The following is a 12,129-nucleotide window of genomic DNA, read 5'->3' on the forward strand; positions in this document are numbered from 1 at the left end:
TGCATCACCACACCTGACTAATTTTGCATTTTTGGTAGAAACGGGGTTTCTCCATGTTGGTCAGGCTGGTCTCGAACTCCTGACCTCAGGTGATCCACTTGACATCCCAAGTGCTGGGATTACAGGTGTGAGCCACCATGTCCAGGCACAGACATTTCTTCTTGTGAATGTGGAGGACATGCGTGTGCCTGACAAAAAAAAAGTTTTAGACTTTTTAAAAATTTTTATATGGGGGTGGGTGACAATCTAATCACTGAAATTCTTGAGAATTCAAGAAATTCTCATGAAATTTTGTCAGCTGTGAAGCAACAGCACCCATCAGTGTTAATAGCCTGTATGAAGTGCATTTTCCCACTGAGTTCTCCAAAAAAGTCCTCTGCAGAGATGAGAACACACAGATAACTTGAGGAACAGAAAACCCAAATCCATATTTAAAATAACTACTAAAAGGTGACTCAAAAATATCAGTTGGAAAACTGGAAATAAAAGGAACAATGTGTTTTTATTTGCCCCACAGACCTGAGATGGTCAAAAAATTCAAAGAATGTTAACATCCAGGGTAGGCTGGGTCCAGAGAAGCAGCTATATTCAGGGACTGCTGATAGCAATATACTTGCCACAGACCTTGTGGAAAGTCATCTGCCTGTAGCTATAAAAATTTTACATATGTATATTCTTTCACCCAGTAATCACTTTCCTGGGAATCTACCATCAACAGGGGATTAATGCAGATTATGTTCTAAATTGTCTTTTCTCCCAAATTTATATGTTGATATTCTAATATTTATATGTTGATATACTCAGGCATATATAATGTAATCATCCTCAAATTGTGAGAGAGTGTTTGGACATATGGTCCTTAAAAAGGTGACTATGATTAAGTAAGTTAAGTAAAGTGGACCCTAATCTAATATGACTGGAGTCTTTTAAAAAGAGTAAAGACACAGAGAGGCTCAAGGGAAGACCCTGTGAAAACAGAAATAGAAGGTGGTCATCTCATCTCAAGTAGCAAGAGGCATTAAAGAAACCACTCCAGCCAATAGCTTGATGTTGAATGTCTAGCCTCCAGAATTATGAGACCTTCAGTCCATGGTATTGGGTTATGGAAGCCCAAGTAAACTGTTACAGCCAATCAAGACACACATAATGTTTTCTGCATTACAGCTAAAATGAAAATAGAATGTTACTATGGCAGGCTCCACCAACATTGAAAGGTTAAACCACTCTGGGAAAAGACCTCCTTTTATAGAACACTACAAAGACATGTGAAGGCATGGCTTATGCCCTGATGAACTACAAGGATGAGTTCTCTGAGATGACACATTGCAGACAAATGCATGGAACAATGTAATCTATTTTTCATGTAACATCTTCCCTATTTTTGTGTACAAATCTCCCTAGTAGTAGTGGCTTTTAAGTAGTGGCTTTTAAGTCTCAGAGAAACTCTGGCAGTACAGTGAAGCCACCTGCTACAGAAGACACCTGGGGCAAATAGTTAAAACAATACAAACTGTAGCAACATGAATAAATACAGCCTAGTGTAAAGTAAAGACAACACAAAGGTCTTCTTTGATATTTCTACAAGTTTGTAAACAGGGATTTATACCTAACGAGATGTCATTGGGACTAATGAAGGCCAGATTTTGGGGGGCAAACCTTTGAGTCACTCATAGAAAAAAGCTTTAAGACAGAGCCAAGAGGGAGTCCATGTTTGGGTCTGGGTCCTGGGCCCATCCTAGTCTTTTCAGGCCCCCGTCTGTAGAGACTCCCGTGTGTCTGCTCTCACCATAGTGTTATACCCTACCTTGTTTTAACCTGATTGTCTCTCTTAGCTGAGAGAACCAGACAGACTCCATTTTAGTTCCTTCACTTACAGCCCCCTTTTCTTCCCTCCCTTAATGCCATAACTAGTGCAAGCTGACTCCAAGCACATCCAGGTATGCACTTACTGATAAGATATTGAGGCAAGCTGAACCAGCAGCTCCTGGGAATGCACTTGGTGGATGGTGCCTAAAGCCCCTGCATTTATCTCTTTGTGATAGTTTAAGCCCCTGCACCTGGAACTGTTTATTTTTTGTAACTGCCTTTGTAGCCAATTATTTTTTTAACTTTTTGCCAGTACTGCTTCTGTAAAAATTGCTTCAGCTAAGCTCCCCCTCCCCTATTCAAACCATGGTATAAAAACAAATCTAACCCCTTCGGGGCAGAAAGAATTTTGAGCACTAGCTGTCTCTCAGTCTCCCACTAATAAAGGACTCCTGAATTCGTTTCAGAGTGTGGCATTTCTCCATACCTCGCTCGGTTACATTTGGAGGCCCCAGTGAGCTAATCGCCACGGGGTGAGTGCCGGACTCTCTCAGGGCTCCCCCAGACAGATGGTGGGCTTATTGGGGGGTGCCACCTGAAGAAGTTCCAGGGCCACATAGGCCACCATCTTCCAGAGGGGAATGGATCGACTGCCCGTGTGTGCCCACCAAAATCAACTCCTGAGTCCCCCATTTCTGGTCCTGAGAAGGTAAGTCAGATCTGATTCTTTCTCTGGGAGGGAAGCAGCCCTGAGGAGGGCATCCCTCTGATTCTGCCCATATTCTAGGATGCTGGAAGGCAGAGTCCTGGTTTCTGGTTTCTGGTTTCTGTCTCACTCTGTTTCTCTGGGAAGGAAATGGCCCTGATGAGAGCATCCTTCTGACTCTGCCCACATTCCCGGATGCTGGAAGGCAGAGTCCTGGTTTCTGGTTTCTGTCTGATTCTGTTTCTCTGGGAGGGAAGCAGCCCTGACGAGGGAATCCCTCTGATTCTGTTCACATTCCAGGACACTGGAGGACAGAGTCCTGGTTTCTGTCAGGCTTCTCTGTAAGACTAGTCACTCTCTCGCCCTCTCTTTCTCTTCTTCTCTCATTCAGGTCTCTGGGAGACCTCTGTTTTAGAACAGGAATAAAGAACTGTAATAAACTCTGTGTGAGTGGGTGTGTGAATGTGGAGTTCAAGGGCTTGTGTCTGAATTTCCAGTTTGGAGCTCCATGGTGAAAGCTATAGAGTTTGAGTGGGCCCTCCCCTGCGGTTCCGTGGCGACCTCATAAGGCTTAAGACAGCATCGGGCATAGCTTGATCTGAGCCGGGGTTTTATACCAGCCTGCGAATGCCAAGAGGAGCCTAAGTCCCCTCCGGGGGATTGGCCAGGTGAGCATCTAACTGATCCCATCACGGGACCCCCTCCCCTTGTCTGTCTATAAAAATTGTCATGATTATTTGTATACCCCAGTGTCTTTTGTCCTGTCTGGTGTCTGTCTAAGTTTCACATGTCAGGTCATCGATATTGCCCAAAACTACTGGGCAAGGACTTCTTCAAAGTCCTGAGTGCAGATTTTCCAACGCAGGAGGTCAAATTTCTCATCAGTCATTTGGGCTGGCCTTCCCAGTCCTGCCTTTTCTGTCAGAAAGAAATCTGGTGTTGTTGTGGGGAGGGGTGTGGGAAACATTCACCCATTTGGGATTTCTGACACAGTAAAGATTGCTGGCATTTGGATTGCCACGCCGCAGGCCCCAGTGACTGGACTACCTCCTCCTTAGAACAGTTGTGGATTCAAAATAGCCACCCTGCAGACCTCCTTGCTCACCTTTTCTGTCATCCCATAAGTTTTCCCATGCCCTTAGATAAGGCACTGTGCAGAGAAACCTATGCCTGTACCGCCTTGCTGCACCTGGTCTCTTATTCTATCCCTCTGTGGCTACTCTCCTAACTTAGGAGAGATCTGAGTGGCCCCTTTCCTCCTCATCCCCATCCCTTACCCCGCACATCTTGTTTTCCTCTGTTACAGCAAGTCCAGTGCCTCCAAGACTTGACTCTACTCTCCCTCCTAAAACCCTTAAAAGAAAGGGCCGAGTTTGAATATTTTGCCTTTGAGTTGTGGAGACACCAAAGATATTTGGGCTATAAGTCAGAAAGGAGGAGGGGATCACGTAGGTCCCATTGGCCTCAGACTCACCTCTTTTCCTCCTCCTAGATCTCAAAACTTAAAGAAACAGAACTTATGAGGCCAGAAGTGTTGGCTATAGTTGTTTTCCTACTTCTTCTGGCTATAATACTTCTGTTCTGCCGGTACTACTGCTCCCCAGATCGTGAATTTCTCTGTTCATGCTGGGTTTAATATTTCTGCTTAGAACTTGTTAATTGCCTCCAGAATGGGGAGCTCTTCTTCCCGGCCCCGTAAAGATTGGAGCCCTCTCCAATATATGTTACAGAATTTCTCTCCAGGTTTCTCAGAGGATTACGGAGTCTGCCTTAAGAAAGCCAAACTCTGGACACTCTCTGAAGTAGAATGGCCACAGCTTGGAACTGGGTGGCTCCCAGAAGGGTCACTGAACCCCACAGCTGTTCAGTCTGTGTGGCGGGTCATTGCTGGAACTCCCGGTCACCCCAATCAGTTTCCCTATATTGATCAATGGCTGAGTTTTGTCCAGAGTCCTCCTGCATGGCTCCGCTCATGCATCATTCATGATCCCACCTCCAAGGTCCTTTTGAGCCAGACCGCACTTTTGCCCCAACCCTCAACTCCCTCATCTCCTCCTGTACTGCCTCCTTCTAAAGAAGAGGAAAATTTTTCTCACCCATGTCCGCCCCCCTACAACCCTCCTGCTCTCCCAGAATCTTCCCTAGTCTCTTTGACTACATCCCCTGTGACCTCTCTGTCTATAGCCTCCTGATTATGGCCTCAGCAGAAGGAGGTAGCCCCCCTTCTCCTGCTGAGAGAGGCACAAATCCCTCTGGGCAGTGAGCGCTCTGCTCCACTTTTAGTTTATGTCCCCTTCTCTACTTCTGACCCATACAATCGGAAATCTCATAATCCTCCCTTTTCTGAAAAGCCCCAGGTCTTGACCTCACTGATGGAGTCTGTGCTCCTGACTCACCAGCCCATCTGGGATGACTGTCAGCAACTCCTTTTAATCCTTTTCACTTCTGAAGACAGGGACCATATCCAGAGAGAGTCTAGGAAGTATTTCGTTACATCAGCCAGTAGACCAGAGGAGAAAGCCCAAGACTTCCTTGAGGAAGTTTTTCCCTCTACCCAGCCTAACTGGGATCCAAACTCCTCAGTGGGGAAGAGAGCCTTGGATGATTTTCACCAGTATCTCCTCACTAGTATCAAAGGAGCTGCTCAAAAACCCATAAATTTATGTAAGGCAACTGAAGTTGTCCAGGGTCCTGATGAGTCACCAGGAGTGTTTTTGGAATGCCTCCAGGAGGCCTATTTGACTTACACCCCTTTTGACCTGGTGGCTCCCAAGAATAGCTGTGCTGTTAATTTGGCATTTGTGGCTCAGGCAGCCCCTGATATTAGAAAAAAATTTAAAAATTAGAGGGATTTGCTGGAATGAACATCAGTCAGCTTTTAGAAATAGCCCAGAAAGTTTTTGACAATCAAGAGTTTGAAAAGCAAAAACAGGCAGCTCAGGCAGCTAAAAAGGCTGCTAACAAAGTGTCAAAAAGACAAGCAAAAATCTTAGTGGCTGCCATCCAAGAAGCCAGGAGGGAAGGGCCCCCAGCACAGAGCACTGGCCAGGAGATCCCATGTCCCCACCAAAAAGGCCAAAATGGTGAGCAAGCTCCCCTACAAAAAAACCAATGTGCTTATTGCAAGTAGATTGGACACTGGAAAAAGGAATGCCCGTTAAAACCAGAAGAAAAACCAGAGAAGAGAAAAGCCCTCACCCTCCCCACTGCAGAGGAATTTGATGATTGACGGGGCTGGGGCTCCCTCTCCCTTGGCCCCTGGGAAACCATGGTGACTGCCACAGTTGGGGGGCCAGCCTGTATGCTTCTTAATTGATACTGGAGTGGAACACTCAGTGCTGCAAATGCCCTTGGGCAGTGTCTCTAATAAAAAGGTGGCTGTGCAAGGGGCTACTGGAGCTATTCAGAAATACCCTGTCACCCACTCCTGAGAGGTGAATTTGGGACACAAAAGAGTAATCCACGCATTTCTTGTAGTTCCAGAGTGCCCCTCAGCACTCCTTGGACGAGACCTGCTTTATAAGCTGTAGGCGTCTATCTCCTTCTCGGCCCAACAAGCTCACCTCACTTTAGGGGACACAACGCCCCCTACTGCTCATCTCCTGCTAACCACTCCCCGTCAGAAGAATATCTCTTCATTTCAGCCTCACAACCGCTGGAGAATAAAACTAATCCTTTCCTACTGATTTACAGACTCTCTTTCCTCCAGTCTGGGCTGAGTCAAACCCACCAGGACTGGCAAAGCACCATCTACCAGTAGTTGTAGAGTTCCTGGCCACCACCCCGCCAGTACAGGTAAAACAACATCCTATGAGTCAGCAGGCTAGAGAGGGGATAAATCCCCATATTCAGCCACAGTTACAAGCTGGTATACTCACACCTTGTCAGTCCGCCTGGAATACTCCATTTTTGCCAGTACAGAAACACAGAACAAATGATTACCAGCCTGTACAGGACTTGAGAGAAGTTAACAAGTGGACAGTTACTGTCCATCCAACTGTCCCTAACCCTTATACTTTACTCAGCCTACTCCCACCAGAACATACAGTATACACTGTCCTTGACTTAAAGGATGCCTTCTTTGCTATTCCTCTGGCCCCCAAAAGCCAACCTATCTTGGCTTTTGAATGGACAGATCCTGGCTCGGGAGACACCACCCAATTAACCTGGGCTCGATTACCCCAAAGTTTTAAAAATTCCCCTACAGTTTTTGAAGAAGCCCTCCAACAAGCCCTCATACCATTCTGAGTCAGTCACCCTAACTACACTCTTCTCCAGTAAGTGGACGACCTTTTATTAGCTACTGAAACTACTGACTGCTGCCTGCAACATACTAGGAACCTGCTTGACCTTCTCCAGGAACTCAGGTATCGGATCTCAGCCAAGAAGGCCCAGCTTTCTCTTCCCAGAGTTTCCTACCTAGGGTACGAGATAAACAAAAGAAAAAGAGCACTAACCAGTGGTAGAAAGAAAGCCGTCCTGCAAATCCTCACTCCCACCACCAAGAGACAGGTGTTTAAATCCAGCTACCTTGCTCCCTGATCCAGACCTTACCACACCTGTCCATGACTGCCAAGAACTATTAGAGACTACGGAAACTGGCTGACCTGATCTCCAAGATATGCCCCTAAAGGAGGCAGACACCACTATGTTTACAGATGGTAGCAGCTTCCTTGAACAGGGAGTACGAAAAGCTGGTGTAGCCATTACTATGGAGACAGATATACACTGGGTCCAGATATTGCCGGCAGGTACCTCAGCACAGAAGGCTGAATTGGTCACCCTCACTCAGGCTCTCTGATTGGGTAAGGACAAACGTATTAACATTTACACCGACAGCAGGTATGCTTTTGCTACTGTACATGTACACGGAGCCATCGATCAAGAGTGAGGGCTACTCACCTCAGCAGGAAATACTATTAAAAACACAGAAGAAATTTTGGCCCTGCTTGAAGGTGTTTGGCTTCTTCAGCAGGTGGCTGTACTTCACTGCAAAGCACATCAAAGAGAGCATGCCCATTGCCTGTGGTAACCAAAGAGCAGAATCTGCAGCTCGGGAGGCAGCTCGGCTCCCAGTTTCCCCTCTGACCCGGCTGCCTGCAGTGTCCTTTCCACAACCTGACTTGCCAGACCACCCAGAATATGCCCCAGGAGAAGAAAAACAAATTTCAGATCTTCAGGCCAGTAAAATTCAAGAAGGTATGAGATATCATCCGGTTGCTTGCCCAGGTAGCACACTCCAATCCAGTTCCTGACCAGACTGGACCCTGCCACTCTTTCCAGCCAGGTGACCTGGTATATGTTTAAAAGTTCCAGAAAGAATGACTCACTCCTGCCTGGAAGGGACCTCATACTGTCATTCTCACCATGCTGACGGCTCTGGAGGTAGAGGGCATCCCTGCTTGGATTCATCACTCTCACATCAAGGAAGCCAATAGAGCCCAGCAGAAAACATGGGTCACCAAGCCAGGGCCAGGTCCCTTAAAACTGCACCTAAGTCAAATGAAGCCATCAAATTAATCCTTTTTATTTACCTCTTTTGTTTGTTTCCACCTATTATACTCTCTGCTCCATCCTACTCTTCTCTCCTCACTTCTTTCACGAAAGGACGTGTGTTTGCAAACACTACTTGGAAGGCAGGAACCTCCAAGGAAGTCTCTTTTGCAGTTGATTTATGTGCTTTGTTCCCAGAGCCTGCCCATACCCATGAAGAACGATGCAATCTACTGGTCATGGCAGCGGGAAATGTCGACCATACTGCAGGATTCAGACACACAGGAAGTCGGACTGGATGTGAGAGCTCTAAAGGTGAGAAAAAGGACTCGAAGGCATTTGACTTTTACCTCTGTCCTGGAAATCACCCTGACTCTAGCTGTCGAGATTCTTACCAGTTTTTCTGTCCTCACTGGTCGTGTGTAACCCTAGCCACTTATCCTGAAGGATCAATCTGGTCCTCAACCCTTTCCATAACTCGTACTTCCCATCCTAGACCGTGTACCATAAGAAATTGTAACCCTCTCACTGTAACTGTCCGGAACTCTAATTCAGCTCAATGGTATTATGATATGTCATGGGGATTAAGGCCTTATATTTCGGGATTTGACGCTGGAACTATGTTCACCATTCAGAAAAAGGTCCTGGTCCCATGAAGCCCTCCTAAGCCAATCGGGCCTTTAACAGATTTAGGTGACCCTATTTTCCAAAGATACCCAGACAGGGCCGATTTAACTATCCCGCTGCCACTCCTTTTTCCCAGATCTCAGTTACAATGACTTCTTCAACCCAGCCTGATGTCCATTCTGGACGGGATACAGCACCCAGCCTAAGCTAGCCCAAGATTGCTGGTTGTGCTTAAAGGCCAAACCCCCACATTATGTTGGGTTAGGAGTAGAAGCCATGTTCAAAGTTAACCCTCTTCCTTGTCATACACGGCCCCATGCCCTTACACTAGGAGATGTGTCAGGAAATGCCTCCTGTCTAATTAGCTGCAGGTATAACTTCTCTGCTTCTCCCTTTCAGGCTACCTTTAATAAGTCTGTACTTACTTACTTACTTAAACACCTCAGTCTCCTACCAGGCACCCAACTATACCTGGCTGACCTGCACTTCAGGCCTCACTAGCTGCATCAATGGGACGAACTGGGGCCTCTTCTGTGCGTGTTGGTTCATGTGCTCCCCCAGGTCTACGTGTACAGCAGGCCAGAAGGACAACTTCTCATTGCTCCCCCTGAATTACATTCCAGGTTTGGCCGAGCTGCCCCACTCCTTGTGCCCCTTCAGGCAGGCCTTAGCATAGCTGGATCAGCAGCCATTGGCACAGCTGCCCTGGTTCAAGGGGAAACTGGACTAATGTCCCTGTCCCAACAAGTAGATGCAGATTTAAGCAATCTCCAATAAGCCATAAATATACTGCATACCCAGGTAGAGTCTCTAGCTGAAGTAGTCCTTCAAAATCACCGAGGCTTAGATCTGCTATTTCTCTCCCAAGGAGGATTATGTGCTGCTCTGGGAGAGAGTTGTTTCTTCTATGCCAATCAGTCTGGAGTCATAAAAGATACTCTCCAAAAAGTTCAAGAAAATCTGGATAGATGCCAACAGGAGCGAGAAAATAACACCCCCAGTACCAAAGTGTGTTTAACTGGAATCCACGCTAACTATTCTAATTACTGGATTGGCAGGACCCCTTCTCCTCCTCTTGTTAGGTTTAGCATTTGGGGCTTGTCTATTAAATTGGTTTCTTAACTTTATAAAGCAGCGCATAGCTTCTATCAAACTTATGTATCCTGGAACCCAATATAACTCCCTTGTTATAATCAAGGAATCAATGATTTGATTCCCCCAAAACACGAGTGGAGAATGTGATACCCTGTCTTGTTTTAACCTGATTGTCTCTCTTAGCTGAGAGAGTCAGACAGACTCCATTTTAGTTCCTTCACTTACAGCCCCTTTTCCTCCCTCCCTTAAGGGCATAACTAATGAAAGCTGACTCCAAGCACATCCAGGGATGCACTTGCTGATAAGATACTGAGGCAAGCTGAACCGGCAGCTCCTGGGGATGCACTCGGGTGGATGACACCTGAAGCCCATGCATTTATCTCTTTGTGATAGTTTAAGTCCCTGCACCTGGAACTGTTTATTTTTTGTAACTGCCTTTGTAACCAATTATTTTTTTAACTTTTGCCAGTACTGCTTCTGTAAAAATTGCTTTAGCTAAGCTCCCCCTCCCCTATTCAAACCATGGTAGTAAAACAAATCTAGCCCCTTCTTCGGGGCAGAGAGAATTTTGAGCAGTAGCTGTCTCTCAGTCGCCAGCTAATAAAGGACTCCTGAATTCACCTCAGAGTGTGGCATTTCTCTTTACCTTACTCGGTTACAACAATAGCTCGCTGAGGGCCATGCTTGGTGGTGTAGTAAACCTGCCTCTTGTAAAAGGAGATGGGGGAGTTTAACCCATCAAACAGCTGCTCATCGATTTTAATGCAGCTCTGTAAAGAGAGTGCCCAGCAGTTACGCCAAAAATAAAAAAAAAAATAATGATCTGCCTTGATTTTACCACAAGGTGACATCCCCATTAGAAATTCTGACCCCCCAGATCAGGCACATGGCATTTGTATAGACCCCCAGCCCGTGAGGAAACCAGAGAACAGCTTAAGCCCCTTGGATTCACATCTGAGTAGACACACTTGGTCCCTACAACTCAAACTTTTATTCCACCAGCCATGACCTGGATGTGAACATGACAGACAGATCCACCAGGATTCCAACTCCTGACAACCTGCCCCTGTCAGGAAGAGCCCCCTCCTTTCCTGCTCCCCCTGCATCACATGGTTATGGTGGGACAAGTGGGGTTGCCCAGTGTAGACGATAAGAGAGGCCTGGCATGGACAGACCGACAGACCTGCCCCGGGCTACACTGTGTTACCTGTGGGTGCCTCTTGCCAAATCGACAGAGGCATCAAGGATGCAGGCTGAGCCAATGTTCATATTATAAGAAAAGGCTCTCTCTTTGAGCCTTTCTAAGGCAACAGCTTAGGAATGTCATCATACAATGAGAACACAGTGCTCTCTTAAGTGTCTCCCATGAAATGAGCTAGGTGTGTAGCAGGACAAGCTGCAGACAAAATCCCTCAGACAACGAGTTAAAGAAGGAAGTAGTTTATTTGGCCAGGAGCATTGGCAAGACTCCTATCTCAAGAGCTGAGCTCCCTGAGTGAGCAATTCCTGTCCCTTTTAAGGGCTCACAACTCTAAGGGAGTCCACTTGAGAAGGTCGTGATTGATTGAGCAAGCAGGGAGTACATGACTGGGGGTTGCATGCACCAGTAATTAGATTGGAACAGAACAGGATGGGGATTTTCACAGTGCCTTTCTATACAATGTCTGTAATCTATAGATAATGTAACCAATTAGGTCAGGGGTTGATCTTTAACTACCAAGCCAAGGGTGTGGTGCCGGGCTGTCTGCTTCTGGATTTCATTTCTGCCTTTTCATTTTTATTTCTTTCTTTGGAGGCAGAAATTGGACATAAGACAGTAGGAGGGGTGGTCTGCTCCCTTACTGCCCCCCACCAGCTCTTAGAATCTCACTTAATAGTGGGAGTTCTCACTTTCATTCTCACTACCCATGTCCTCTTTCAAGACAGATTGATAGTGAATCATACAGTACATCTGTGCTGAAGCATTTTGGTGAACTAAGGTAGTGATGAAGCTTTTTATCATTTGAAGAAGTACAGGTAGCAAACAAGGGAGCAGTAAGCAGGTTCCTATTACTATTATAACTCCTATTATAAGAGTTTTAAATCCTGCTAGCACAGGGAACCATTTTCCAAACATGGCTGCAGGATCAAATCCATGCCACACTTGCATGGGCACATGTGCCAGTTATGTCATATCTCTAACTGTGTCTTCAACTACTTGCCCTTGATCATCTATGTGTAGACAGCAATTAGTAAGGTTAAATTTCCCACAGATCCCTCCTTCAGCTCCTAGCAAGTAGTCGAGAGCCAATCTATTTTGATAGATAGCATTTCTCATCTGAGTTTCTTGCTAGGCCAGAATAGTCAAGGCTCTGCCAGTTTTATTAGTGAATATTTCTAAGAAAACTTGTAACTGTATGATT

General features: G+C 46.1%; 1 long non-coding RNA gene across 1 annotated transcript; it reads left to right on the top strand.

The window, feature by feature from the left end:
* Positions 1-2,227: 2,227 nt before the first annotated feature.
* LOC105466289 (uncharacterized) lies at positions 2,228-10,330 on the top strand. Its single transcript, XR_978081.3, has 3 exons — positions 2,228-2,515; positions 8,204-8,320; positions 9,978-10,330. It is a non-coding gene; the product is annotated as an uncharacterized lncRNA (long non-coding RNA).
* The last annotated feature ends 1,799 nt before the right edge of the window (positions 10,331-12,129 follow it).

Source organism: Macaca nemestrina, chromosome 15, assembly GCF_043159975.1.
Source record: "Macaca nemestrina isolate mMacNem1 chromosome 15, mMacNem.hap1, whole genome shotgun sequence".
Taxonomy (NCBI): Eukaryota; Metazoa; Chordata; class Mammalia; order Primates; family Cercopithecidae; genus Macaca; species Macaca nemestrina.